General features: G+C 40.1%; 1 long non-coding RNA gene across 1 annotated transcript; it reads right to left on the bottom strand.

Moving 5' to 3' along the window:
• Positions 1–1,001: 1,001 nt before the first annotated feature.
• On the bottom strand, positions 1,002–25,910 carry LOC108431804. Its single transcript, XR_001858174.2, has 7 exons — positions 25,723–25,910; positions 19,997–20,097; positions 18,441–18,505; positions 15,404–15,487; positions 4,108–4,164; positions 2,514–3,343; positions 1,002–1,167 (listed from the first exon to the last, which is right to left on the bottom strand). It is a non-coding gene; the product is annotated as an uncharacterized LOC108431804 (long non-coding RNA).
• Positions 25,911–26,436: the final 526 nt, after the last annotated feature.

The following is a 26,436-nucleotide window of genomic DNA, read 5'->3' as shown; positions in this document are numbered from 1 at the left end:
GAGTACCAAACATCATTACCACAACCAACTTCTGTATTATTAATTCCAAGGTTTGTCATCCGCTATCAAAGTCTTCAAGGTTTTTTGTAGTATATGCTGAAAATCAACATGTACTGCATCTTTCAATATTAATTATTTTTGGCACTGTTGTTTGTGCACACATGTATTATTAAAACTTTGTATCCTTGACAGGGTGAGCCCTTGTTTTCAGGCACATATACAGCAAATATAAACCCAACTAAAGGCAACACAGAAGAGGGAAGATGTACTATTTGGACAGTAGCAAAAGCTGATCAATCAATTCACAAAAGTTAGCAAACAACTATAACTACAGCTGACAATCTCTTCTATTCCACCTCGTACATAGTAGATAAGTCTACCAGCATCCACTGTTCCTCAGGATATGCAGAAATGTACATAGACAAGTGACTCAAAGGAATCATGCCATGGATCATTGTTACGGCATCTAGCACAGAAGACCACAAAAACTAAAAAAACAAAACACAAATGTGTGAAATGTTGACAACTTGTCTTACACAAATGGAGTTTCTATCTTGATGGTTTGCTAGTTGCTTCACAGTTAGTGAAGAAATGTCAAAGCCACTTAATGGTCACCACACTCCCTCCCAGGATCACTTGCTGGCCATTAAAAACAGCAACTCTGTATGAATACATAGAGAAAGACCTCAGCATGAATTCATTCCATCTCGCTAACCTGGCTGGGGTTCTTCTCTGTGAAAAGAAGGACTGCAACCTCCATCCCTGCACTGACTACCACAGCCTCAACAAGGGAACTGTCAAGTACCGGTACACCCTGCCTTTGGCATCTACAACATTGCTTGGGCAGCTGTGTGAAGCATGGACTTACCTCCAAGCCTTCTATGAGACCTTGCCTCTTAATGGGAGTTCCCTGGCTTGAAAACAGCAGACGCATCTTGTTTCAAACATACATCAGACACTCCCATTCAGAAGTTACTGTTCTTTTCTCCATCTACGTCTCTGTCTCATTGTCATTTGTCATCCAGGTGGATGTCTCTGAGGTGGTAGTGGGGTACATGTCATCATAAGAAAAAGAAGACCTAGCTAAGTGATGGTCCACTGCAAAAGATGTGTTATGTCCATAGCGCAACATGAAGGGAGAGAATCCTGTAGATGCCTGTAGAAACTCTGTAAGTGAAGAGAAGATCACTCAGTCAGTACTAGTTTGTGATACAAAAAACAGGGTCTTCTTGAATCATTCTACTAAGCCAACTGCTTGAGGATGACAGAGGGATTTCTTGATTCCATGTATGAACAGTTTGTAGACATCTTACAGTAATATAGACAGAAGGTTTGCGCCTTGATTTGTCAGAACCTCCCAAGGGAGACCTACCCTCACAAACCATGTATAAAAGTACTAGCTATCTGCCTGGCCTTGATGGTACATAAAGGGAAAGCTTCAGGGTTTTGTGTGGCATAATCACATAACATTAAAATATATCTATTTCCTGTCCTGCACCTTTCCATTCTTCTCTCAAATTGATTTTTAATAAGAAGAAGAGGATGCAAAGGTGCTGTAGGGGCAGATCTGCCTGATGTTAACTTGCACTCCTGACAAAACTCAGTCACATCAGTGTATAGGTTTGGCCATTTGAAACATGCACCAATAAATGCTAGCATGCCCATGGTCTGGAGTGACCAAATTTCTTTTCAGTTAACTTCATGGCAGCTGAAACAACTATCAGCTCAAGTTAATCTTTTCTTTGACACAGGATTCCTTTTTTCAAGACATAACCAACTTCATCTAGCGATTTGCCCTTCTGCTTTACCTAATCAATCTCAGACACCTTCTAGAACCACAGCTGCACCCGAATGTGGAAATGTTCAATGGCATTTATTGAAGATTTGTTGGGGTCTCTGGCTTTGGTAGGGGCTCTTCCTGATATACTAAAACCAATCTCAGAAACTTTTCCCTGCATCTTTGTGCTTTAGGTTTCGCTGGCTGCTGGAATTTACTTCTTCAAGGTAACTCTGCTATAGCTTCTCTAGCACCTTTGCTCTTGTCATTATCATATACTGTTGATTTTTAGATAGAAGGTCTACAATCACTGGAAGGTCCTGGACTAAAAGGATAAGGTAAATGAGCTGCTACAGTCATCAGAAATGGTTGTTCATACTCTGTCAAGTAAACCTCAGCAGCAGAGTAACTTATTTCATCCCCATGTACACAGTTCACCCATAGTCTAGGCTCCAGTCTTCTCTAGGCATCAGGCTTCCCTTAGCAACGTCTGAATACTGCCTGTGTCAATCAAAGCATTTTTTTTACTGACCATTAACCAGTTGGGCCTATCTCCTGTCCATCTACAACTTAACATCTGGTCTGGGAACTATACACAACAGGACTTATTCTATACTGGCTTTTTTATGGGCCTGTCACCCTGAGGTATTCCAGTAGGTACTGCAGGTGACAGATGTCTACTCTGATAGTATGTTCTGCTATGGCATGACCTAGGCATTATGCCCTACAGACTTACAGTTGGAGTGGTCACGGCTGAAGCCACAGAGTCCTCAACTCCTTCTGGCACAGATGAAGACTTCATACAACTGTGCTGCCTCCTCTGCAGTCTTGGTGTTTCCATCCTTGATCCACACCTTCATCTCTGCGTTCACTATCTGTGTAAATTGCCCCAGGATCATCATCTCATATATTTCCTTTGCTAACTTCTGTTTAGGTCTGACCCATTTGGAGAATAACTTCTTCCGGTAGACATACAATTCACATGGTGTCTCCCCAGGATAGACTTCCAGTCCAAAAAAACCTCTGGCAGTAAATCTCCTGCATTATTTCATACTTAGCAAGAATAGTAGTTTTGATGTTCTCATAGTCCTCAGCATACTCACTGTCCTTGGCCACATATGAACTTCAGGTTTTACTGGTAAGCAGGGGAACTAACTGAATTGCCCAGTCCTCTTTGCGTCAGTGGCAGAACTTTGCAATCCATTTGATGGTTGCCACAAAGTGCTCAATGTTCTCTTTTGGAATCAAGGGATACAGTGTGGGCTCTCTAAAGTCTGGCAGTGCTCTCTACTCCTCTTCTTCTCCTGTTCAAACCCTCTTAAGGCCATCCTTGCTGGTCCACCTGTTGGACCTAGTGCTGTAGGCTCCTCCACCACTACTCCTGACTGATGGCTTCTCGCTCCACCTGTTCATTCCTGGACGGTTGTGTCTCCATGACCTCCTGGAGCATCTCAGTCAGCTTTATTAGAAATGCTTCAGTTGCCTTAGCTGTTCTTGTGTCCTTCACTGGGACTGGAACTTGAGTTGTTGGCCATACTTCAACCTCTCAGCATCACACCACACCTACTTCAAATGGCAGAATACCAAGAGAAACAGTTCCTCCTACTCTATAAGAAATGCCTAAAAATGTTATGCACCAAGAATAACAGTTCTGCTGACACCACCTATGACAGCCTGGCAGAAAAGACGTGTATATGTTTCAGGTTAGGGTGCAAAAGGAGGTGAATACTGAATTCCTGAAATTCAAGTTAATACATTTAATTCATCCAGTACAAAAAAAGCTCAATATCTAGAAATATGGACCAGTTAATAATAATAGCCAATTACTTCACAATTTTAGCATTTTTTGGGCTTCAACCGCACTTCATCAAGCTCTCTACATGACTAACTCATTCGGCTGCCACTCTCAGGAATCTACTCACAGGTAAGTACTTTTTCCTCTTTTATTTAATCTAGTTACTTACTTAAACATATTTATATATTCACACATATTATATATTTACATATATTTAACTAACCCAATTTCTTCTCAAAAATAAAACAGTGCTTAAGCTGTTCAGTTATATTGCTAAAGCAAACATTAGCTTGTCATAACATTAACATATCTTAACATTAACTATTAACATTTTGAATTAAAAACTTCATATTTAACATCATGTCCTTCTGTGTGTGTGTATATATATATATATATGCATATATATATGCTCCATCTGTGTGCTTTCCTCTCCAATAAGCTGACAGTTCTGAAGAGGAATTACAACACAGAAACTGCAAACTTTTTCTATCAAGGTTTTCCGAGAGTGACAGAGATAGAATAGTGGTACAAGTACCTTGTGCGTTGTGGTCTGATTTCCTTGAATCTTTTCCTTGTGTCTTAACTCCTCCCACTGTGGACGCAAGTAAAAGTTGCAAAGATAAAATGCGAATACAGAAGAATCGATACTAAACACACTTGCTAAATGAGATAACCTTTACTCAGTTGTCACTTTTAGTACCTGTCACTGGGCTTAGCAGATCTGATGAAAATGAATGGTTATATCATAATATCAGCTGACATTTCACATTGGAATTTATCAACTTTCATCATCCTTTCATTGTACCATACCATTAATGTAATCACCCAATTACTAGATAGAGTGGAAGCAGAGAAATGATCACAGATCTATGTCACAAGTTTTTAGTGTACAATGCAACTGGCTTTCCTCACTCTGAAAGCCTCCTCTCTTTTGTATTAAAAAACTGATACGTCCTTAAAGGTAGCAGAATAAGTGAGGAGAAGTGAAAAGGCATCAATTAGAGCTATAAAATCCACCCACTGTATATAGAATGACGACAACTGTGAGATTCTTAAGATTAAACTTTATACATTTTATAGGCACCTTACATGCACATATGGTTCGGTCTATTATGTTAAACACTATTAAGTATTAAATAGTCCTTTGGTTCAAGGTTCAGGAAAGGACCGTGTGTGTGTTTGTGTGTGTGTTGTTGGGAGGGGGTGGATGGGGGATGCGTATGCGTGTAAAAGTGAACAAGCGTAAGTGTACGTATGCGTACACATGACCAGGAAGTGTCTGCTTTGTGTGGTTAATGGAAAGAAGGTTATCTTCTGGGGAAACCTAGTGACTCACTGATACACTGACACACTAACCCACAGACCCACTGATTTACCCTAATCCCACACATGAGGCCTCACACACACACACACAAAAGCACACACACATACACAGTCTTCAATCCTGTTAATCCTCACACAGTGTCAGGTGTGAGACGTGTCCTCACAGCTGGGTTATGTACCACACTGAACCAAAGAAAGTCTCATTACTCTGAGACAGAGAAAGGCACACATAGGATCTTATGCTCTGCCAACATTCTGGAGAGGCCACAAAGAAAATGTTTTGATAATTATTACTAACACCGCGATGCTGCTGAAAAGAAGGATAATACTCTTCATCCCTGCAATGCGACAGCCTCAATGAGGTCGCTATCAAGTATTGATACTCCCTGGGTTTTTTACTGGATTGTTTTTTCCTTACAGCAATGCCTTTAATTACTCAGTTACAGGGATCCGGTCTGTGATCAGCACATAACATTGAGAACCTGCTCACTCCAGCTAGTACAGCCACAAAACCCCTCTAAGAGATCTGACCTGGATTCTCTCCAACAATACAAAATCTCCTGCTACACCTGATGACCCATGACCTCACAAGAACACGACAAAGCTGTCCTGCATAGCAGACTGCACCAATCCAGTACAATCTAGCATTCTAGTTCTACTAGCTCAATTGTAATGTGTCATAAAGAGCAACAGTAAGGAAAGTAGGATGCAAATCACAAACTTTAAATGTTAGCCACATGTAATTACAAAGTCCTTTTAGTAGTAAGTATTAGTATTGAGTAGGCATGTTCCATTATAAAAATGAATGTCATTTTAATTACAGTGATGTGTTGGTGGTTATAAATTCTGGTTTCTGTCTTTCTTGATGGATTTTTGTATAATGGCACAGCAGTCTTCGTTAATTACACCGGCAGGTCCAAAGATTTATAATACACTTGTATAAGCTAAGAATATCTCTAAGTCTTTGTACTTACTGAATAGCAAGCCTTAGCCTTAATGCCAAGTGTCTACAAACTTCTTTTTTATGGTAACCCATGCATCAGAAATAAAGACAGGGCTGTATGATTTTGGAAAAAGCTGCAGGATTCTCACAAAACTCTCAAAGACCATGATTACATCTGGGATTAGTCTGTGCTCTTTAATAGCTCACAATAAAAATGAAAGAAGAGTACATACAGTACATTATTCTTGTACAGTTTATTATTGCTAAGTTGGCAAGTTGTATTTAAAGAGAACGCTGTTTAAACGTAAGAATTTTAAACACTCTTCATATGCTTTCATATTTCTTACATTCAGTCCTGTCAAGGACAAAAACAACAACCTACAGTGCATGCTGTAAGACCTCCAACCACGTACACAGTCCGCAGCAGGTCACATGTTTGTACTAGCATCCTCCCACAATGCCATGCGCAAGCCACTTCAAATAACTCACAAAGCCTTACATTGATCCCATTACTCTAGACCCACTTTCCTGATTTATCCACTCAGTTACATCACAGCTACTTTGCAAGCCCGGCTAGTGCTCAACATCAATTCTCAATGGCTAAAGAACAGGCTACTACTTCATTCATGTACATACTGCAAATGTAATATTTACAATGACTGTGTCTGTTAAATAGAATTCAATTGCATTAAAATATGCAATATAAATATAAAATAACTATATAAAATACCACGCGTGACAGCTTTATAGTTATATTATTGTTATTATATCAATCAACCAACCTTTACTTAAAAGAACACAGAGATTGACCCTCATTTACAATGTTGTCGAGTACATAAACACAAGCTCTAATTTTTCTCAGTGAATACAAAGACAAAATTTTAGAAAAGCTCCGCAGCATTTCTCAGTTTTATTTACATGGATCTACGCATCAACTAATCTTCAACTCCAAATTATATTAGGTGTTTGTAACATTGAACGCAAAGGGGTGGGATGCAAGTCCAAGTTTTGTTTTTTTTTTAATTCAAATCAGATTTGAGAGTCCAGAAGACTCTCCGCAGAAGTATGTGCAACTGACAAGACCATAATCAAACGAAACCTAACATGATCAAAGAAAACAAACAACAGGGTAGCATCCACAATCCCAGAAAAAGAGATTTAACAAACATGGGGTATAAATACACTAAGGGAACACATGAAACACGTAGGACTAATGAGAGGCTGCAGCTACAGGCAGGTGGAGCAGATAATAAGGGGGTAAGAACAGGAATGAGACACTGAACAAAACCAACACTAAAAGCACATGGCACAAGAAAACTAAAGCCACATGGCTACAACACAGGGGAAGAAACACACACTTAGATGGACAATGGGGAAACTAGGACAAAATCCCCCTCCTAAAATGCAACTCCCATGGCACGAAAAACAAAGGCTATCTAAGGTGGGAGTCAGGTAAGAGGAGGGACCTGGAAAACATGCAGCAACATTAACTGGAAACATTAACAGGAAACAACTTACTAAACTGTGCAAGGGACTGGACAACGGACAGAACTACACAAACAGGGATGGAGACCACAACAGTAACAGGGACTGGGACAAGGATGGTAACAGGAACAGGGACAGACACAAATTCAGAAATGGTTTCAAAAACATGAACACCAACAGACACAGGCACTCTAACAGAAAAGGGAACAGAAAGAATGGTCACAGGAACTGGAGTCGTCTAGAGCACAGGAATTCTGGAACACTGGTACCAGAACCCGACAGGGTACTGGCACAGGCTGCACTGGGCAGGTTGAAGCAGATGGTAACGCTCCTGAAGTTGAACCTCATTCTCCTTAAGACATTCTTGCAAACTCACTGCTTCCCTGTTTGGTAATCCAACAGACATGTCAAAGTATTTGATTTGGGCTGAAACAGCTCAGATCTCTTTGATTTCCTCAGCCACTTGGTTATCAACCTCCACTCATCTCCTGGACTGCTACTCTCTGGGATATCCCAGCCATTGACGACTGTATAAAGCACAGCAAAGAGGTCTGGGAAAAGACCCACTGCAGTATTGAGGCAGCCCTACAGCATGTTAAACAACAAACAGATTAGGGTAGGGGGGAGACCCCCACCTTTCAGACTGGAGACCGGGTTTGGCTATGCACCCGGGACCTCAGGTATTTCATATCTGGACCGCACAATTTCATATCTTACTCTCTTTCCATGTTTCCCTCCTTAAGCCTGTGGTCCCAGGTCCCCTGGAAGAGGTGTCGCCTGATGGGCTCCACCAGAACCACTGGAGGTGGAGGACATGCCAGTCTATGCTGTCAATCATGTGCTGGACTCCCGATGGCGTGGATATAACCTCCAGTACCTCATTGACTGGGAGGGGTATGGACCAGAGAAATGTAGCTGGGTTGCAGCTAAGGACATGCTCGACCCTGGGCTAGAGCCTGCCCCTGTCCAAGGGGACAACCTCGGAAAAGCATCTGTTTGTTAGTTTAGTATATAAGCCCAAGCTTAAGCTTAGTTTAATTACAAAGTATTGCTATACCTATACCTGCACACCAAGCATTTCTCCTGTGTTCCTGACTGCTTTCTTGTGTATGACCCATTTTCTTTTTATGATCTTGATTATAGCTGCACCCCTTTGTTTGGAGTTGGTTTTCTGTTTTTTGACTTTCAGCATTATCAACTGTGATTGTGGACAACCCCTTTGGTATTAAAGATCTTAACTCAAGCCTCTGCTGTGAGCTTCTGGTTCTGTCTGCCACCAATACAGTGTTACAGCACAGGAAAATCTAAATTGGATCTAAAGTGAATTATGAATTGGTTGCAAACTGATGAATTGGTAGATAAAAATTAGAGCTGTAAAGCATAAAGGAGTTTAGGTTTATTGCTATTGATGCATCCATAGTTCCTAGGTGATATGTTTAATTGAGAATGATTTTTTAATTGTTTATGCCAACAAACAGTTTATCATTTATGATCCCTCTTACAGTTGTAAATTTCAGTTTCAGTACAGACCTTTTCAAAATACAAAAAATCTATCAGTCTCCTAAACTCCTAGAAAATCTCAGAATGCAAGAATGACTAATCAATATTGTAGAGCATGGGTATTCGACTCCAGTCTTGCAGGACCGAAGTACAGCATAGTTTGGAGATTTCTCTGCTCAAACAAACCCAGTAAACCTGGTAATTAACAGACAAGTTGTATCAGATGAGTCTTAAAACGGAAATCAGCAATAAATACTGAACTCTGGAGTTAAATACCCCTGATATAAAGAATCAGATTTATAAGCTCTAACTGTTTATGTGTATGTACAGTGGGGAACCCTCAGGACCTTCTAGAAGGCTGGAAATGTTATAGTCTCACTGAGCTAGATGTGGTCTTGAACTAAGAATAAATGTTTTGGGACAAACTGTTAAGCTTTTGGTGTTGGATTGCCCAACAATATTTTTTAAGCTAATGTACAGTATAGTTGAGCTTTTCTGAAGATTGAGCTATGCTGACATAGGCAGATTTGCTGTTCATTGAACAATGTTAATGAGCACACCATCACGCCCTGCTTTGAGGTTGGATTGCTTTAGAAATTCTACTGTCCATTTATTCCCACCCACACTTAACCCAGAAGTGGTTGTATCCATATGTGTATTCTCAGTACAACATCACATCTGGCTCCACAAAACTAGAAATGTTATGGAAACTAGTGCAGACAGTTTATAAACAAATGTCAAAGATACAGAACACAAGCTTAACAATGAGTAAACAGAAAATAAGAGAACAATAATAAGGCCTAGAAGCAAACAAACAATAACAAAGCTGGATTGTTCCCTGGCTGAAAGGTGTCCTATGCAGCAACCAGAAAATAACTAAGAACGTCTGAGTGAAGGTGGAGGAAATCACAACCAGATTTAGTTTATTTTTGTTTATACCAATCACTCCTTTCTAAGTTACTTGATGTAACTGGAAGGTCATCTTTCTACATAGGAAGCATGAACTGGAAGCATCAGCATCTGAAACATAAGCACATCTCTTCTATGCACAACCCTCTCCCATCCCACTATACACTTCTCTTACCTCAGAGGATTTTGTGACCTTCTTTGAGAAGACTGATAAAATCTGTCAGTCCTGTTCCCCTTTTCACTCCTTCCATCAATCCTCACCCTTGCCCCTTCTTGATTATCTATCTTGTTTTTCCCTTATTTCCCCAGACAACAGCTACTGACACCCAGCAGTCCAACCACCTACCCACTGAAGCCCATACCATTCACACTGCTTAAGACAATTTTCTAAGACTTGCTTCCTTTCATACCTTCCATCATAAATATGCTCCTTGTCACCATGACATGTACCATCCGTATCCAAAACTGGCAATGTAGTTCCTCTTGTCATAATGCCCACACTAGAAAGCAACCACATCAACAGCTACCAACCAGTATTGCCCTTTCTGTCTCTCAACTCCATAAGCTCTCAAATGTGCAGTCTAATAGCAGTGATGGAAAGCTTCATGCACCAAGATCAGTCAAACTCTACTTGATTCTTCTTGACCTCTCTGCACCATTCTACATGATCAACCACAAGATCCTCCATCCATCCCTGCTAACCTTGCAATGACTTGATCTGCATGGAAGTGTCTTGATCTAGACAGGCACTCTTATCAAGTATGGCGAGACTCCACATCCACTCCAGACAGATCTTCCACAGGTGCCTACTAAGTCTCGTCACTAGCTCCTCTTTTCTCTTTACCCTCTTTCTCTTGGTAGTATAATATTCTCTAATGCAGGGGTGCACAACTCTGGTCCTGGAGGGTCCAGCACAGTTTGGAGGCTTCCCTGCTGAAACATACATACTAAACCTGACAATTAACAGAAAAGATGTACAGGCAATTTACCAAACTGTGCTGGACAGCGGCCCTCCAGGACCAGAGTTGTGCACCCCTGTTCTAATGGCTTTTCCTATAAATGCTGTGCTGAGGACACTCAACTAATATTTTCCTTCCTACCTTCTGACACTCAAGTTTCCAACTGCGTGTTGGCATGTCTGGCTGACATATTATTATGGATGGCAGCGCACCACCTGAAGCTGAATCCCAGGAAGACTGAGCTGCTATACGTCCCAAGAATTATGGGTCCTTAACATGATCTTTCCATCTCATTCAAGACCTCCTACGTCACACTGTCTGAAGATGCATGCAGTCTTGGTGTAACTCTGGATTACTAGTTATCATTCTTGGATCATGTTGCAAACATGATTCAGCGGTGTAGGTTTCTCATCTACAATATTTAATATGTCAGCCAGATATGGCTAGATGTGATTGGAAACTTGAGTGTCAGAAGGTGGGAAGGAAAGGATTGGAGAACTCAGCTCTTTCTCACTAAAGAGGTAACCCTGGGGCATGTTCAGTGTCTTGTCATCTCAAAGCTTAACTACTGGTTTCCTGCTTTCCTGTCTGGTCTTGCAGGCAATGCTGGCCTTGCGATTGATCCAAAACACAAGATCATGGCTTGTCTTCAGTCTTTGAATTTTTCTCATGTCACTCCACTGCTGTGTTTCCTTAATGCTTAATTAAAAAGACAACAAACTGAGCAGCCCCTCTCTGAATCGATCCAGATTTTGAGCCTGTGAGCTTAAAGGACAACTCAGCTTGAACTGACATCTTTCAGGATGCATATAAGCCAGGCATCCTGAGATCCAGGTAGCAGAATAAACTTCCATTGGCTGTCTCAACAGAAGAGTGCCCTGCTGTCTTCATAGACTGAAGACCAATCTCATTATGAAGGATTTAAATAAACAGAAATCTAGTGCTTTCCTCTACTGCACTTATGCTATGTCTTATTTTTGTACTGTGTCTTAGCCAAAGGGTAGTTTGGCATGTAACCTATTTCTACTAGCTAGGATACATTCTCTGAGTGGACAACAATAAAAGTTACAAGAGCTAGGCAAGAGCTAGGCTACGTTTTAAGGCATCTTTCTGGACATGAGTTGTAATGTGAGTTGTGCGGGTAGAAGTAGTTACATATACCCTGATTTGTCATGTGTAATAATCATTTTTACTTGTCAGTTAAATGATGATTGCAACTGCTTTGTTTATATTGTTACACTAACGTGCCAAAAGACATGGGACACACACACACACACACACACACACACACACAGTCATCAAGCGGAAGGCAGGATAAAGTTATGGGACAGCATTATGTAAACTGATTGGCGTTACCTCCGCGGACAGCTTGGGAAGGCCAACGGCTGTAAAAGTTGTATGGTGTTATCTTGTGAGTGAGGTTGAACACTGGCCAGCATGCTCATGCCAAGGTGATGTGAATTCAAACGAGGCATAATAGTAGATGCCAGATGGATGGGACATTTAAATTCCGAAGCTGTGCAAGCTTTTAACATTCCTTGATCCACTGTGTCACTAGGAATACATCATAGAAGGCATTACAGCACAATGCCACCTACAGGTACTTAATGATTGTGACCAGTGGCGTATGGCTAGATTGCCCAATAGACAAGCAACTCTGAGAGAAATCACATCCATATTCAATACAGCCATGGACCCCAGTTGTCAACAAGGCTCTGTGCAGGCTAGTAGTGGTTCCCTACTGATGTGGGATATGTTTTCATGGCATGGATTGGGTCCACTGGTCCACCCAAACATGGCATTGACCGGTGAGCCCTACATTTCACTGCTTGGTGACCAGTTGCAGCCCTTCATAGACTTCATGTACCCCCACAATGAAGGGATATTCCAGCAGAATAATGTACTGTGACATCAGGCCCAAGATATCCAGAATTTGTTTGAGGAGCATTCTGGAGAGTTCTGACAAATGGTGTGGCCTGTGCGTTTGCCCGACATGAGCACAATCGAGCATTAATGGGATGTGATGGAGAGGTCCATTTATACCCAAGATCCTACACCTACAAACACAACACAGCCGTGGGTGGCAATCCAGGCAGCATGGCTTAACATCCCTACAGACATTTTTTGTCCACTTATGGAATCTATGCCACATCGAATTGCTGCACTTCGCCACACTAGACTTCACTTCAGGATTCCTGTCCCATGACTTTTGCATCATGACTGTGTGTCAGTGTAATAATAATGATAAGAGTAAGAAGAATCATAAAAATATAACTAATAAAATCACAAAAACTATTTAATGGACAAAAAATAAACAAATCTAACATTTCAAGTCTTCCTATTTTACTGTAATTTGTATTTTGTTGTAGCTTATCATCAATACATAAACTGATAGTCCTTAATTTAATTTTAAAATATATTTGTGTTATACTTGGATTAATAACACAGTTGTTAAAAATGCAAAGTCTAAAAATAATCTGACAACTCCAACATAAACATATACTAAAACTGATCAACTGACCCCAAAAAGGGGACTAAATCACAGGCATTTGGTCATCCAGGTAAAATGTCTAAATTTGCCAGAGCACCATTTCAACAAACACACCCACCACAACATCCCAAAAGAATATTTGTTATCTGTCAAATCCTAAACTACTGATCTTCAAATCTCCACCTGATGGCAGTACAAATAAAATCAGTAGTTGTAACTGCTGTATTTGGCCACTAGAGGTACACACTTGTTCTTATGTTATAAGATCCATCCATCCATCCATCCATCCATTTTCTAAGCCGCTTCTCCGTCAGGGTCGCGGGGGGGTACTGGAGCCTGTCCCAGCAGTCTTCGGGCGGAAGGCAGGATACACCCTGGACAGGTCGCCAGTCCATCGCAGCGCAGACAGACAGACATAGACAGTCAATCACACACTCACACCTAGGGGCAATTTAGCATGTTCAATTGGTCTGACTGCATGTCTTTGGACTGTGGGAGGAAACCGGAGAACCCGGAGGAAACCCACGCAGACACGGGGAGAACATGCAAACTCCACACAGAGAGGACCCTGATCACCCGGCTGGGGAATTGAACCTAGGCCCTCCTTGCTGTGAGGCGTCAGCGCTACCCACCACGCCACCGTAAGATAATTAAGAAGCAAAATTAACAAACAAAAAGACCAGAATGTACTACTGAAAAGACAAGAATGAACTACTGTCTTTGTAATGGTTTTAGAGTATGCAATTCTGTAGTGCTACCTTATGAATCATATCTTATGTAAGCACAGCAGAGACATACAGTGTGACTGTTTAAATAAAATAATGTGATTTCCCCATTTGGCCACAAGGGGTACATGGTCCTTCTCTTACTTTCCCAAGTAGAAGTATGTTTATAAGCATTTTGCAAAATGAACCAAGCAATCTTCTTGGTATAGTGCCCTGTTTGGCCTTACTCAAAAGCACTTCAGAGAAGCAACTGATGTCACGTTTTTTCTGCTCAGTGTTTCTTTGATACAAGGCCTAAGAGACAGTTCCATACAGGTCTAAGTGATTTGGTCAAAGTAAAGAGATTCTTGGTGAACTTGCTACTTTGGAGACCCAAGAAGTGGCAAGCTTTCTGACAGCACTGACAAGAAGCTTTACAAATGCGTAGTTGTGTTCGTCCTTTACGTACATAGCTTGTCTCTTGTCACTCTCAGAGGTTCAAGACTTGACTTATGTATTTATTTGATGATGATAGTTAAACAACAATGACTTTATAGCTGTAGATCAGGGATGCACAACTCCTGGTCCTGGAATGCCAAGGTGCAGAACAGTTTGGAGACTTCCTTGCTCAAACACACCTGATTCAACTCATCTGTTAACCGCCAGGTTTAGTTTGAGTGGGACACCAGCCCTCCAAGGCTGTAGTTGCGCAACTGTGACCTAGATGCTTGTTGTAACATCTGCAGTAATTTCTTGTAGGTTGTAAGGCACACCGTTCTCACTGTATTGCACTAAAACACGGTGACCAAAGTAACTATGCCAAGAAGTCATAGTAAAACCTGACATCTTGAATCATATCATGCCTAACATCATGATGATCCCACTGTGAAACTTCAGGCCTACAGCACACTGATTCAGCATTCCTCAAAAACACCAACATACTGGAGTTCCAGGATAAGAACTTACAAGCAAAATGAACAGTGTGAATGAGAAGGACTAGGTAAGAGTATATAGGGGAGAACATACCATAGGCTCTCCACAGTCACTCAAAGGTACGGCATACCAGCTAAGCTCTTGGGTTTGTTAGTGTCCGTTTGATAGGCATCAGCGTGCTCTGATCTTTTTATGCCAACACTACACTAACTAAAACTTGAAGATCTCCAGCAAATTGTAGCTTCAGGGTTCTAAAACTTATCCTTCTGTTTAGATTTCATTGTGAGCGTGAGAACTGTGTAATCAGTCATCAAATCAGACCTTAAAGCTACAGAGGGGATGCAAAACTGAGGTTCTAGAGGGTGACAAGTCTTCAAAATTGAAAATTCCTACTCGAACAAACCTGATTTGACTTATGAAGGGCTTGATAAAGCAAATTCATTAAAGATAAGGACACCATGACCATGGACCAGGAAAATGCTGGTAACTTTTGAGTCACTAAGCTGGGTGACAATAGTTGCCGGCTTCAATTTGGTTACATTTGAGAATCCATTTCAAGAAATAACAATGTATTGTTTACAAACCTGCTCTGAGGTTCATAATGGACATGTTCCTCACCAACTGAACTGCTGGCTGCCAGTGTCTTTCAGCTACAGCAAAGCACCATTCTGGAGAGAAAGAACAATACAACAGGACAGTCTATCAGAGGGCATAACTGTGCAAAATCTCTTTAAAATGGAAGGCACTGTCAACAGGTGGCGCCAAAAGATTTATTCCTAGCCTACAAACATGGACTATATAAGACTACAAAAATCTAATTAAATGTTACACTAACATAGGGTAATAGACATGTCTCAGTGCATGAGAAACTTTTGGCACATTTCATTTAATGATTTTGGCACTTAGCAGTTTTATCTTAACATGCTTAATTTAGCTAAACATAGTTTCATTGAGAGTAACTCTTTTCGCAGGACACTAGTGTGATGTTTTAAGATTTTGTTGACATGGAACGCAGAGTTTGCCAGATGTATCCTAGTCGGGGCAAGTGCCAACAATGGTGTTCTAATGTTTTGGTTTGGAACAAAGTAAGAAACCAGAATCAATTGTATGTGTATGCCATCTACAAAGAGAAGTTGTAAATCCTGCTCCGACACAGATTTGGTAAAAGAATGTAACTGTCTTGTTTTCTGGATTATGCTAACCATGCCCAAGCGGGAGGACTGATTCCAGAATCATGGCACTGTTTGCATGGATGATATTCGTACCTGTAAATCAAGTCTACATGTACCCATACTGGCTCTCATTACTTCCTTTATGTCCTAAAGTAACCAACAAGCCTACATAGAAGCCAGTAAGACAGTCAGAAGTACTGATTTATGATGAGCATTCAGATTGTGACACACAGTAAGATGACAAGAAAGTAATATTACTCTCAGGTGCTTGGGAAAAGGGCTGGTAAACAATTGTGAATATACATCTAAAAACATGGTAGTGTGTTTTGAAGCCTCGAGCAACTATCTGAAGCTTTGGAATATATAATTAGGCAGGTAAGATAACAGCAAATGTGGAACCTTCTAGTGGACTACACACAGACAACTGAGCTATATAATCCTGTTGGGCGTATGAAAGTAGTACCACTCCACAGATATATGCTCCCTGTGTGCTGCCATACTAACCTTTTGTGCATGTAAATATTAATTCTATAGAGATCAGTTATTTCAATAACTAGCAGAGCCAGAATGTGTTTCTGCATGGAAGTTACTACCTTGTCCCCTGGAATGTTACAGACTTCTGTGTTTTAGACAAGGTTCCATAACTTAGAGAAGTTATTTTCCTAGGCAAGTTTTTTTAGTGATAGGAAGGGTAAGTATGAATGGAACTCTTCTTCTTCTAGATCTTCTGGGACACTTGTGTTTGATATAAATTTGACTATTACTGTGAAGATGTAGGAACACACAAAATGGTAACACTCCAAAGTCATTCCATGTTAGATCCACAGAATACTTGGCAGCTTTTCTTGTAACATGATCGTAGAAGCTCATTCCTTTAAATTCCTGAAATTCTGTGCAAGTGCAATTCATGTCTAATTTACAACCTGACTTCAAAAAAGGTTGGGACGCTGTGCAGATTGTAGAATACAATGATATGCAAGCAACATTTTTAAAGGAAAATGCTACAAAGACAACAAATGTTTAACAAATGTTTTAATGTTTAAAAATGTTTAAACTGATAAATCTGATTGTTTTTTTGAAAAATATATGCCCATTTTGATGGCAACAACACGATCCAAAAAAGTTGGGATGGGGGAATGTTTACCACTGTGTTTCATCACCTCTTCTTTTAACAACACTCTGTAAGAGATTGGGAACTGAGGAAAACTGCTGTAACTTTGAAAGGGAAATGATTTCAGCTGCTCAGCAGTTCTGGGTCTCCTTTGTGATATTTTTCATTTTTTCATTTTATAATGCAATGCATTTCAATACAAATAAGTTATTCTTAGGTTACAGAAGCGTGCCATAAAACTGGGCTCGATGGTATGAAGGACATCATGAAATCTCATATTTTAACTAATACTTTGGGATATTAACTAAGGGATATTCACCCTTAATCTTTCATTTTATAATGTTCCAAATGTTATCGGTGGGTGACAGGTATGGACTGCAGGCAGGTCAGTTTAGCACCCGGAATCTTCTAATATGGAGCAATACAGTTGTAATACATGGCATTGTTTTGCTAAAATAAGCAAGGCCTTCCCCGAAAAAGACTTTGCATGGATTGCAGCATATGTTTCCAAAACATGTGTATTTCCATTTTAAACAAGCTCAGACCCAGAGAAGGTGGCAAAGTTTCTGGATCCCGACCATGCAGTGATTTCCACTACAGAATCATGTCTGTTTTTAACGCAGTGCCATCTGAGGGCCCAAAGATCATGGCCAGCAAATACTGTGTTTTGGCCTTTTACCGTGCGTAAAGAGATTTCTCCAGATTCTCCTAATCGTAATATTATTATGTACCATAGACGATTAAAAGCAAAAGTTCTTTTGCTAATTTTCATTGCGAAACGTTATTCTTGAATTGCTGCACTATTTGCTCCCACAGTCTTTTACAGAGTGATGAACCCCTCCTCATCTTTACTTCTGAAAGACTCCGCCTCTCAGGGATGCCTTTTTATACCCAATTACGCTACTGACCTGTTACCAATCAACCACCAGGTGTTTTTTAGCATTACACAACTTTATTGCCCTCGTCCCAACTTTTTTGTAATGTGTTGTTGGCATCAAATACAAAATGACAAAATATTTAAAAAAATAATAACATTTCTCAGTTTTAATATTTAATATGTTGTACTATTTTCAGTTAAATATAGGGTTTAAATAATTTGCACATCATTGCATTATGTTTTTATTTGCATTTTGCGTCCCACCTTTTTTGGAAATGGGGTTGTAGAAAGAAATAGTATTTTCAAACCTTGCAAATCAGATTGTATGCCTTGAAAGTAATCAAAAAACACCTGGCACAATACTGAGACTCCTTTTGGCTACAATGTTGTAAAACACATTTATGGAAGACATCACTTATGAAACTACTGAACTGTTCGAACACCACCTTTTGACATCTTACCAATAAAACACCACTGGTCTTTGTGGTCATCTACAAGAAATCTCTTGTCAAAAAGCAGTCTATATCTGTAAAAAGAAAAACAAATACAAAGAAATACATGTCAAGTGTCAAAGGGGTACATGAACTTGATTTTAGGAACCACAAGTGATCTTTCTCTACCAGTAGTAAGTTCGGAGCATGACCGAAATGTACTTCGTGGAACATAAAGTATTCTGTCTTACACATAACCTGATATGTACTATTTCTGAAATCCATAATTGTTCCCACAAAACCTTTTAGCTTCTTGCATATAAAAACATCATATCCTGTTGCCAGCTGGCTGGTAGAAAGGGATTGCTGAAAAAAACACAACAAAGCACAGACTAATTTTTTTTATTTTTAATTAGAATAGTGAGACTGTATTGACATAGTTTCCAACTTAATATGTTGTCTGGACCAACAGTGACACCATATCAAAATTTGACGAAGAGCAAGAGAAAGAACGTTTCACTGAGTAATCAGTCAGTTTTTATAATCACTTGAGCAAATGAAGTAGTGTCATTGTATCATGTCAAGCATCAATACCCTTTCTTTCCCTGTTAATATGGAGTAACTGCAGCCATGCAATGTTGTCTGTTAGGTCATGTAAATAGAACTGAGAAGTCAGCATTCTTCTCCAGGCAAGTTCTCCTACTTACAACTTTCACAGCTTCTAAAGATGGAAAATGAAAGCATTCGTTATCCGATGTCTGCATGGTCTCATGGATGTAAATATGTCATAATCCAACATATATGAAAAGCTGTGCAAAGTCAATGCTATGGATGGGATAGGATGGGTTTACAGCTTGTACTCTGTGACAGCATGTGTGTGGTCCTGAGGTCGTGGTGTGGTTAGGGTTAGAGGTATATACCAAAAAGAGTCCTTGGGTAAGACTCCTAACAATACCTTCGCCTGTCTGTGTAAAATGATCAAATTGTAAGTTGCTCTGGATAAGACCGTCTGCCAAATGTAATGTAAAAATGTAAACGTGAGTGTGTGTGACTTACAAACCTGGTTCTAAAAACAACATTGTTTTTGGATTGATTGCACTGGGCTTTGCAATGGTTCATGTTCCATTATCAAAAGTACAGCAGCCCAGAGCCAAAATGTGAAGCAATGAAGACCTAGGTAAGCTGGCTTGTTAACCTCTTAAAATCCCAGGCTCATTACATACTAGGCTTAATTATTCAGTGACTACAGGTACTCTTAGTTATTCTTAGGTTACAGAAGTATGCAATAAAACTTTGGGCATGCCATTATGAAAAATATCAAGAAATTTCATATTTTAACTAATACTTTGGGATATTACCTAAAGGATATACACTACAATTTCTCAATAGGTTGAATGGATTTTGTGCCTCCATTCTGCAAAGCTTGCCCAACCTTGCAACAGCTGCCATAAAAATATACATTTGTGGGTGGAGCATAGAATAGACAGCAGGGCTATGCAATAAAACGTGTCTTTATGGTATTGGAGATAAGACTATTTGTAATAAGTGCATCGTAAGTGTGTTGATGACAGAACAGCTAAAATTACCTCACATGCCCAACACAGGAGTGTAATGTCTTCTAGCAAATGTTTCCTTCCGCTGGGCAGGAAGTATGTTCTCCACACAGACCACTGAAATAAACAGTGAACTGAAAACACATACATTGACAGCTCAGATATCCATCCTGAAATTCTGCATGTAAAATATTTTAATAATATAAAACATAAAAATATAAAAAAAAATGCCTGTAAAATATTTTAATAAATACACTTTAACACAACACTTTAAAAAGCATATATGACTATTTTCACTCCCTGTGTCATGTGTAAAATGTGTTAAAGAGTAATTGCTACTGTCACAACAAACTTGCAACACCATAAGGAGCTTTTTAATTAATTAAATCTATGTGGATTAGTTTTTGTACCCCTATACAAAATGTTTATTTGTTCTTGAAGCTTGTTCAGAAAATGCTGACAGTTTTTCAGCCTTACAATGCACAAAATTTGACTGCAGTTCTGATGTAAGTAGACATTAGTAGGTCTTTTTTAAATTATTTTATATAATATATTTTACTGGACATTGGTACATGCTTAACTCAACATTACTGACTAAAAGAATAAACTCCAAAGTCTAAAAAAATCATGCTGAAACTAGACTTGGCTGTAGCAAACTTGGCCTCTTGAATCAACAACCTGGAAGCAGTGATTTGTACTCTGGCACAGCAACATCCTGGTTAGATAATAAAGATTTACTAACAATCTGAAGATTTTAGAAAATTACAAATTAGAGTGATTTATTAGTTATTTTTCTCAATAAACAACTATGTCTATCTGTCAATGAAAGTGAAAAATAGTTGCCTAGAAATAAAATACAGGTACTTTATTTACTATAAATAGTGCTGAATTTACCTTACTACCATTAATATAGTTTAGCAAATAAAGAAAAAACATCAGCAGAGCATGGGGGGATATCACAAAGTGTTTAAAATGAGGACAGGGGCAGGTAGATTTATCTAGTGAGTGATCCAGCGTGAGCTTGCATCAGCACAGCTCAGGGAATTAATGTCACAGGCGATGTTGTTCTTCCTAAACCCCCTCTGGCTCAAGGCTTCCAACCACTCACATAATTTCCTAAGGAGACCTAATTCTTTAAGGTTCAAGTGGATGGAAACTACCAGACTGCCTTGGGAGGTGCTTAAACTGATGTGGATGATAATTTCACTGTGTGAAGAGCAGAGTAGGCCTATAAGTATTACCTGGTCAGAGGGGAGAGGAGTAGGTCATACAGAGGTTAAGGCTGACATTTGACCACTAGTGTTCCTCACTGTAAAGATTTGTTGCCTATATTATCATTCACTTCAACAGAGGTTTCTTGGTTTTCTCTCTGTGATGACACAACACAGTTCAAAGAAGAGTCCCAAGGTCCTATAGTACAAGCACTAATATATTGTGGCAGCTGCCACATGCTCCATGTTTCAAGAAGGGACTTTGGAGACTTGGTATATTGAGCTGCTCCATGTGCCCGTCCCCTCAATAAAAGGGACATCAAATGTTGCTGTTCCTTAGTTTAAGGTGTTTGTACATGTAATTTGTGTTATTCTGTGTTAGGCTGTTGGGGTAGTTAGTATGGTTTTGCGCTAACTGTGACGTGAAGATGTACAGCTAGAAATGACCTTGGCTGTTTTTCATGTGCCTTTTCTGCTGGTCTGAATAAAAGAGCACTTCTCATGGTAGAAGTTAGCTGCGTTCCAAAGTCTAGGCTGCAGCTGAGGAAGGCTGCATTTCTCGGCCACTAGGTCATAGCAGGCCATTCCAAAGTCCAGGACCCTTTGGATAAAGCCTAGAAATGCAGCCTACATTCTGAGTGATTTCAAGGATGCATGATGTGTCCTTCCAGGCTTTAGGTTACCCACATTTCTCTGCACACAAACAGCAGGGTAAGTTGTCTCGTTAGGACTGTTCCATTTGTGTGAACAATAGGCTTCTATAAAGTCTTCATAGGACAGTCCTTTTAAGGACCCACAGTTCCTCGGCTGCAGCCTAGGCTTTGAAACGCAGTTATAATGGAGGCTCCTGCGTCTTGTTCTACGCTGACACCACACTGGTGTCAGAAGTGGAAAAGCATCACCAAGTGGCAGGAAGTGGCATTGCATTTACAGGATGATGGCAAAGACTAAGACATCAGAAGAGATTTTTTGATCAAATAAACTGCAGCGAGGCTTAGTGGCAGAGTCCAACTGGAGCCCAGTGAGAAGGAGTCCACATGCTTTCACTTCTCACGCTACAACGGCAAGAGGGACTGGCAGTGGTACTCCACGCAGCTGCAAGTGGTCGCCCAGCATCACGGCTAGCCAGCAGCCATCACTGCAGCTCAGCTGTGCCTGGTCCTAGAAAGCAAAGTGCTCTAGGTGCTCGCAGACCTGCCAACATAGCAGCAGCAGTTCGGCAACATTCCATGGTCAGAGCAGGACAGAGTGCCAGGAACAGGGTGCGTTGGCGATGCACTGCAGCAAGGACGTGGCCCCAAAAGGGGATCAGGGATGCCTGTGGCCTAAGAGTGTAGAGTCTGTGGTACTAGCGTTGTCAAGAAAAATAGCCATTCCGAAACCCCTGCTACAGAGAGACAGCAGGAAGGAGGTTTAGGGGGGTTTGGACGACGTGCTCCTGCACACCTCAGGATCTTTGTTCGAACAGTGTGGGGCCGCCGGAACAGCTGACCCTTGAGGTATGGGCTATGTGGGGCTACCACACATACATTTCAAAAAGGGGCTTTGGAGGTGTGGTATGCATAGCTGTTAAATGCAGTTAAATGTCGTTCAACGTTGTATTATTAATGTTGTTTTTTATGTTGTTAACGTTTCTTAAGTTTAAAGTATGTGTATTTGTGTTATTCTGTGTTTTTTTTTTTTATTTTGAGGTAGTTGGTGGGGTTTTGTTCTAACTACAAAGTGAAGATGTATGGCTAGAAATGACCTGCCTGCTGTCTCCAGCTGTGTTTCACGTGGCTTTTCTGCTGGTGTGAAAAAATGAGCATTTCTCGTGGCAGATATAATGGCCTTTGCTGCGTGTTACTCTACGCCAAGCCACAAAATATACGTATATGAATACATGAACTATATAAATACATACAGATACTTTTAAAACTTGTAAAAACAGTTCCAAATGCTGACAGGGTTTGTGATATAGTTTCTGATCCAGTGTAGTGCCGCCCTCTGGTGGTCGGAAGACGCATTAATATGCTGAACATAAAAACCGTGGTACAAACTAATATACTGTCTACATTTAAGTTTGCTTATCTATTATCATGAATTTTAATGTGCCTATCCAAAATCATTTAATTGCGATCCAAATAATAACAATATTAATCATATAATTTGTTTTTATTTTATTTCAAGGGACTTGAAACTTGGACCCTTCAATGTATGCTGCAAGATGCTATGCAACCTCTACCACTCTGTCGCAGCATTTTCCATTTTCTGGGCAGCAATGTGCGGGGGAAACAAAATAAAAATGGGTGATACCAGGAGACTGAATGAACTGATCTTGAAGGTTGTTAAAGTCATTGGGACCAACCTGGACTCTCTGGCTCATTCATTGCTCAGGAGAGGACGCTGGTTGCACATCATGCGAAATGTCTCTTACCTCATACATGAGAATTTAATCAAAGAGCAGAGTACTTTCAGCTCCAGACTAATACAGCCACAAAGAAAGTAGAAAAAAAGTCTCAGACTTTTGCGACCCAATATATACTATATTTCCGAAAGTATTCACTCACCCATACAAATCATTGAATTCAGGTGTTCCAATCACTTCCATGGCCACAGGTGTATAAAACCAAGCACCTATGAATGCAGACTGCTTCTACAAACATTTGTGAAAGAATGGGTCGCTCTCAGGAGCTCAGTGAATTCCAGCGTGGTACCATGATAGGATGCCACCTGTGCAACAAGTCCAGTCGTGAAATTTCCTCGCTACTAAATATTCCACAGTCAACTGTCAGTGGAATTATAACCAAGTGGAAGCAATGAAGAGGTAGGCTACGTAAAATGACAGAGACGGTGAGGATGCTGAGGCGCACAGTGGGCAGAGGTCACCAACTTTTTGCAGAGTCAATCGCTACAGACCTCCAAACTTCATGTGGCCTTCAGATTACCTCACGAAAAAACGTAGAGAGCTTCATGGAATGGGTTTCCATGACTGAGCAGCTGCATCCAAGCCTTATATCACCAAGCACAGTGCAAAGCGTTGAATGTAGTGGTAAAAAGCGTCGCCAGTGGACTCTAGACCAGTGGAGACATGTTCTCTGGAGTGAGGAATCACGCTTCTTCATCTGGCAATCCGATGGACGAGTCTGGGTTTGGTGGTTGCCAGGAGAACGCTACTTATCTGACTGCATTGTGCCAAGTGTAAAGTTTGGTGGAAGGGGGATTATGGTGTGAGGTTGTTTTTTCGGAGGTGGGCTCGGCCCCTTAGTTCCAGTGAAAGGAACTTTTAATGCTTCAGCAGACCAGGAGATTTTGGATTTTTGCAATTTCATGCTCCCAACTTTGTGGGAACAGTTTGGGGATGGCCAAAATGACTGCACAAAGCAAGGTCCATAAAGCAATGGATGAGCGAGCTTAGTGTGGAAGAACTTGACTGTCCTGACCTCAACCTGATAGAACACCTTTGGGATGAATTAGAGCGAAGACTATGAGCCAGGCCTTCTCATCCAACATCAGTGTCTGACCTCACAAATGTGCTTCTGGAAGAATTTTCAAAAATTCCCATAAACACACTCCAAACCCTTGTGGAAAGATTTCCCAGAAGAGTTGAAGCTGATATAGCTGCAAAGGGTGGGTCGACATCATATTAAACCCTATGGATAAAGAACTGGATCTCACTCAGGCTCGTGTGAAGGCAGACAAATGAATACTTTTGGAAATGTAGTGTACATAACTCACCTGTTCTGGGTCAGAATTACATACTTTATTTATGTTCATATGTATATAATTATATATTTATTCACTGGTCACTTAGTCAAGTTCAACTAGCCATTCACACTTTTATTGTCCATATGTCTGAACAAGATCTACCTTACACAATAATGTTTCAATTCTGAAGATGAAATGGAGGTTGCACAACCATTTAATAGCATGCAGGTTGTAATTGGTTGTCATTAATAACATGTAGGCTATGCCATTAACACATACTTTCTGTGTATATCTATGGATAGTGATGGATAGTTAACTATGCTGCATTATTTTCATTTTTATTCAAATTCAGGCTGGTTTTACAGCATAAAACATACATTACTATACTCCAGTTTTGGATCACATTTTAACTTCATAGTTTTAAAGGACTTTTATTTCATTTTTGAATGTAGAAAAATCAAGACTGTGACACCAAATACAGTAATAATGCATCAAATATATTGACTAGCGGGTTTATCAGTTAAATTAAGAGTATTAATGCAAACAAAGTTGAAATTAATTAATATATTAAACAGCTTAGGTCATTATACAGAAATGCATAGGCCATTAACCCAGTAACAGTCTGTGATCAGTAACACAGATACTGATCACAGACAGGAAAAATAAATGTGTATGTGTCCACTCATTTAACACATGCCTCATGTGTGGTGCAAAAAAATAATATTTTGAACAAACGTCATTTGCAATAAAATTAACTTCAGTGGTAAATAATTATCTATGAGCTGCAAAATATTTCTTATCATTGATCAATGTATGCATTATAAGATAAATGCAATAAATTAAACAATGTTTATTACTTACCTGTATTTATAGTTCTGCAGGTCTCCATGTCTGCTCAGTGCACTAATGCAGAAATGACTCTGCTCTTCTCCAGCTTCTTCTGGTTGCTTTCCTCCTCTTCTCTTTGTGGTGCAGGGGTGGAACAGAGTGAGGGAGAAGCTGCCTTTTATGCAGAGCTGTGTGTGCTGTATCAGTAGCAGCTCTGGATCTTGAGCCAATGGGAAGAAAACATGTGCATGAGACCATCTGCAATGGAAAAACAAATCCGGTAAAGATGGTGTGGACTTTGCAGTGCATTGGAGTATCGTCCAGATGCTTGAGGCCCAGGCAACAGATGCACTGATGCTCTATCTAAAACACACATGCACACAAATACACACCTTTCTATCTTAGCATAGTCTACTAGCACTGTGGCATATTTAGAAGAGCATTTGTTGGTGACATCTGAACTTTTCAACTGCAAACCTGAAGTGTCATACACACACACACACACACACACACACACAAAAAAAAAAAAAAAAAAAAAATATATATATATATATATATATATATATATATATATATATATAATCATTAAGCATATTTCTGCTTCATCTGAATCAAAAGAGGACTACAGTTAATCTTTTAACAATATGGACAAGATATTAGATCTTCTCACTTTTAACGCTTAATCTTATTTGCTGAACCACTTTGTCCAAGATCTACATCCTCCCACTATCAAAAACTCGCACCTTC

This window comes from Pygocentrus nattereri, chromosome 26 (genome assembly GCF_015220715.1).
Source record: "Pygocentrus nattereri isolate fPygNat1 chromosome 26, fPygNat1.pri, whole genome shotgun sequence".
Lineage (NCBI taxonomy): Eukaryota > Metazoa > Chordata > Actinopteri > Characiformes > Serrasalmidae > Pygocentrus > Pygocentrus nattereri.
Note: the sequence above shows the minus strand (reverse complement) of the source record. Positions and strands in the feature narration are given on the sequence as shown.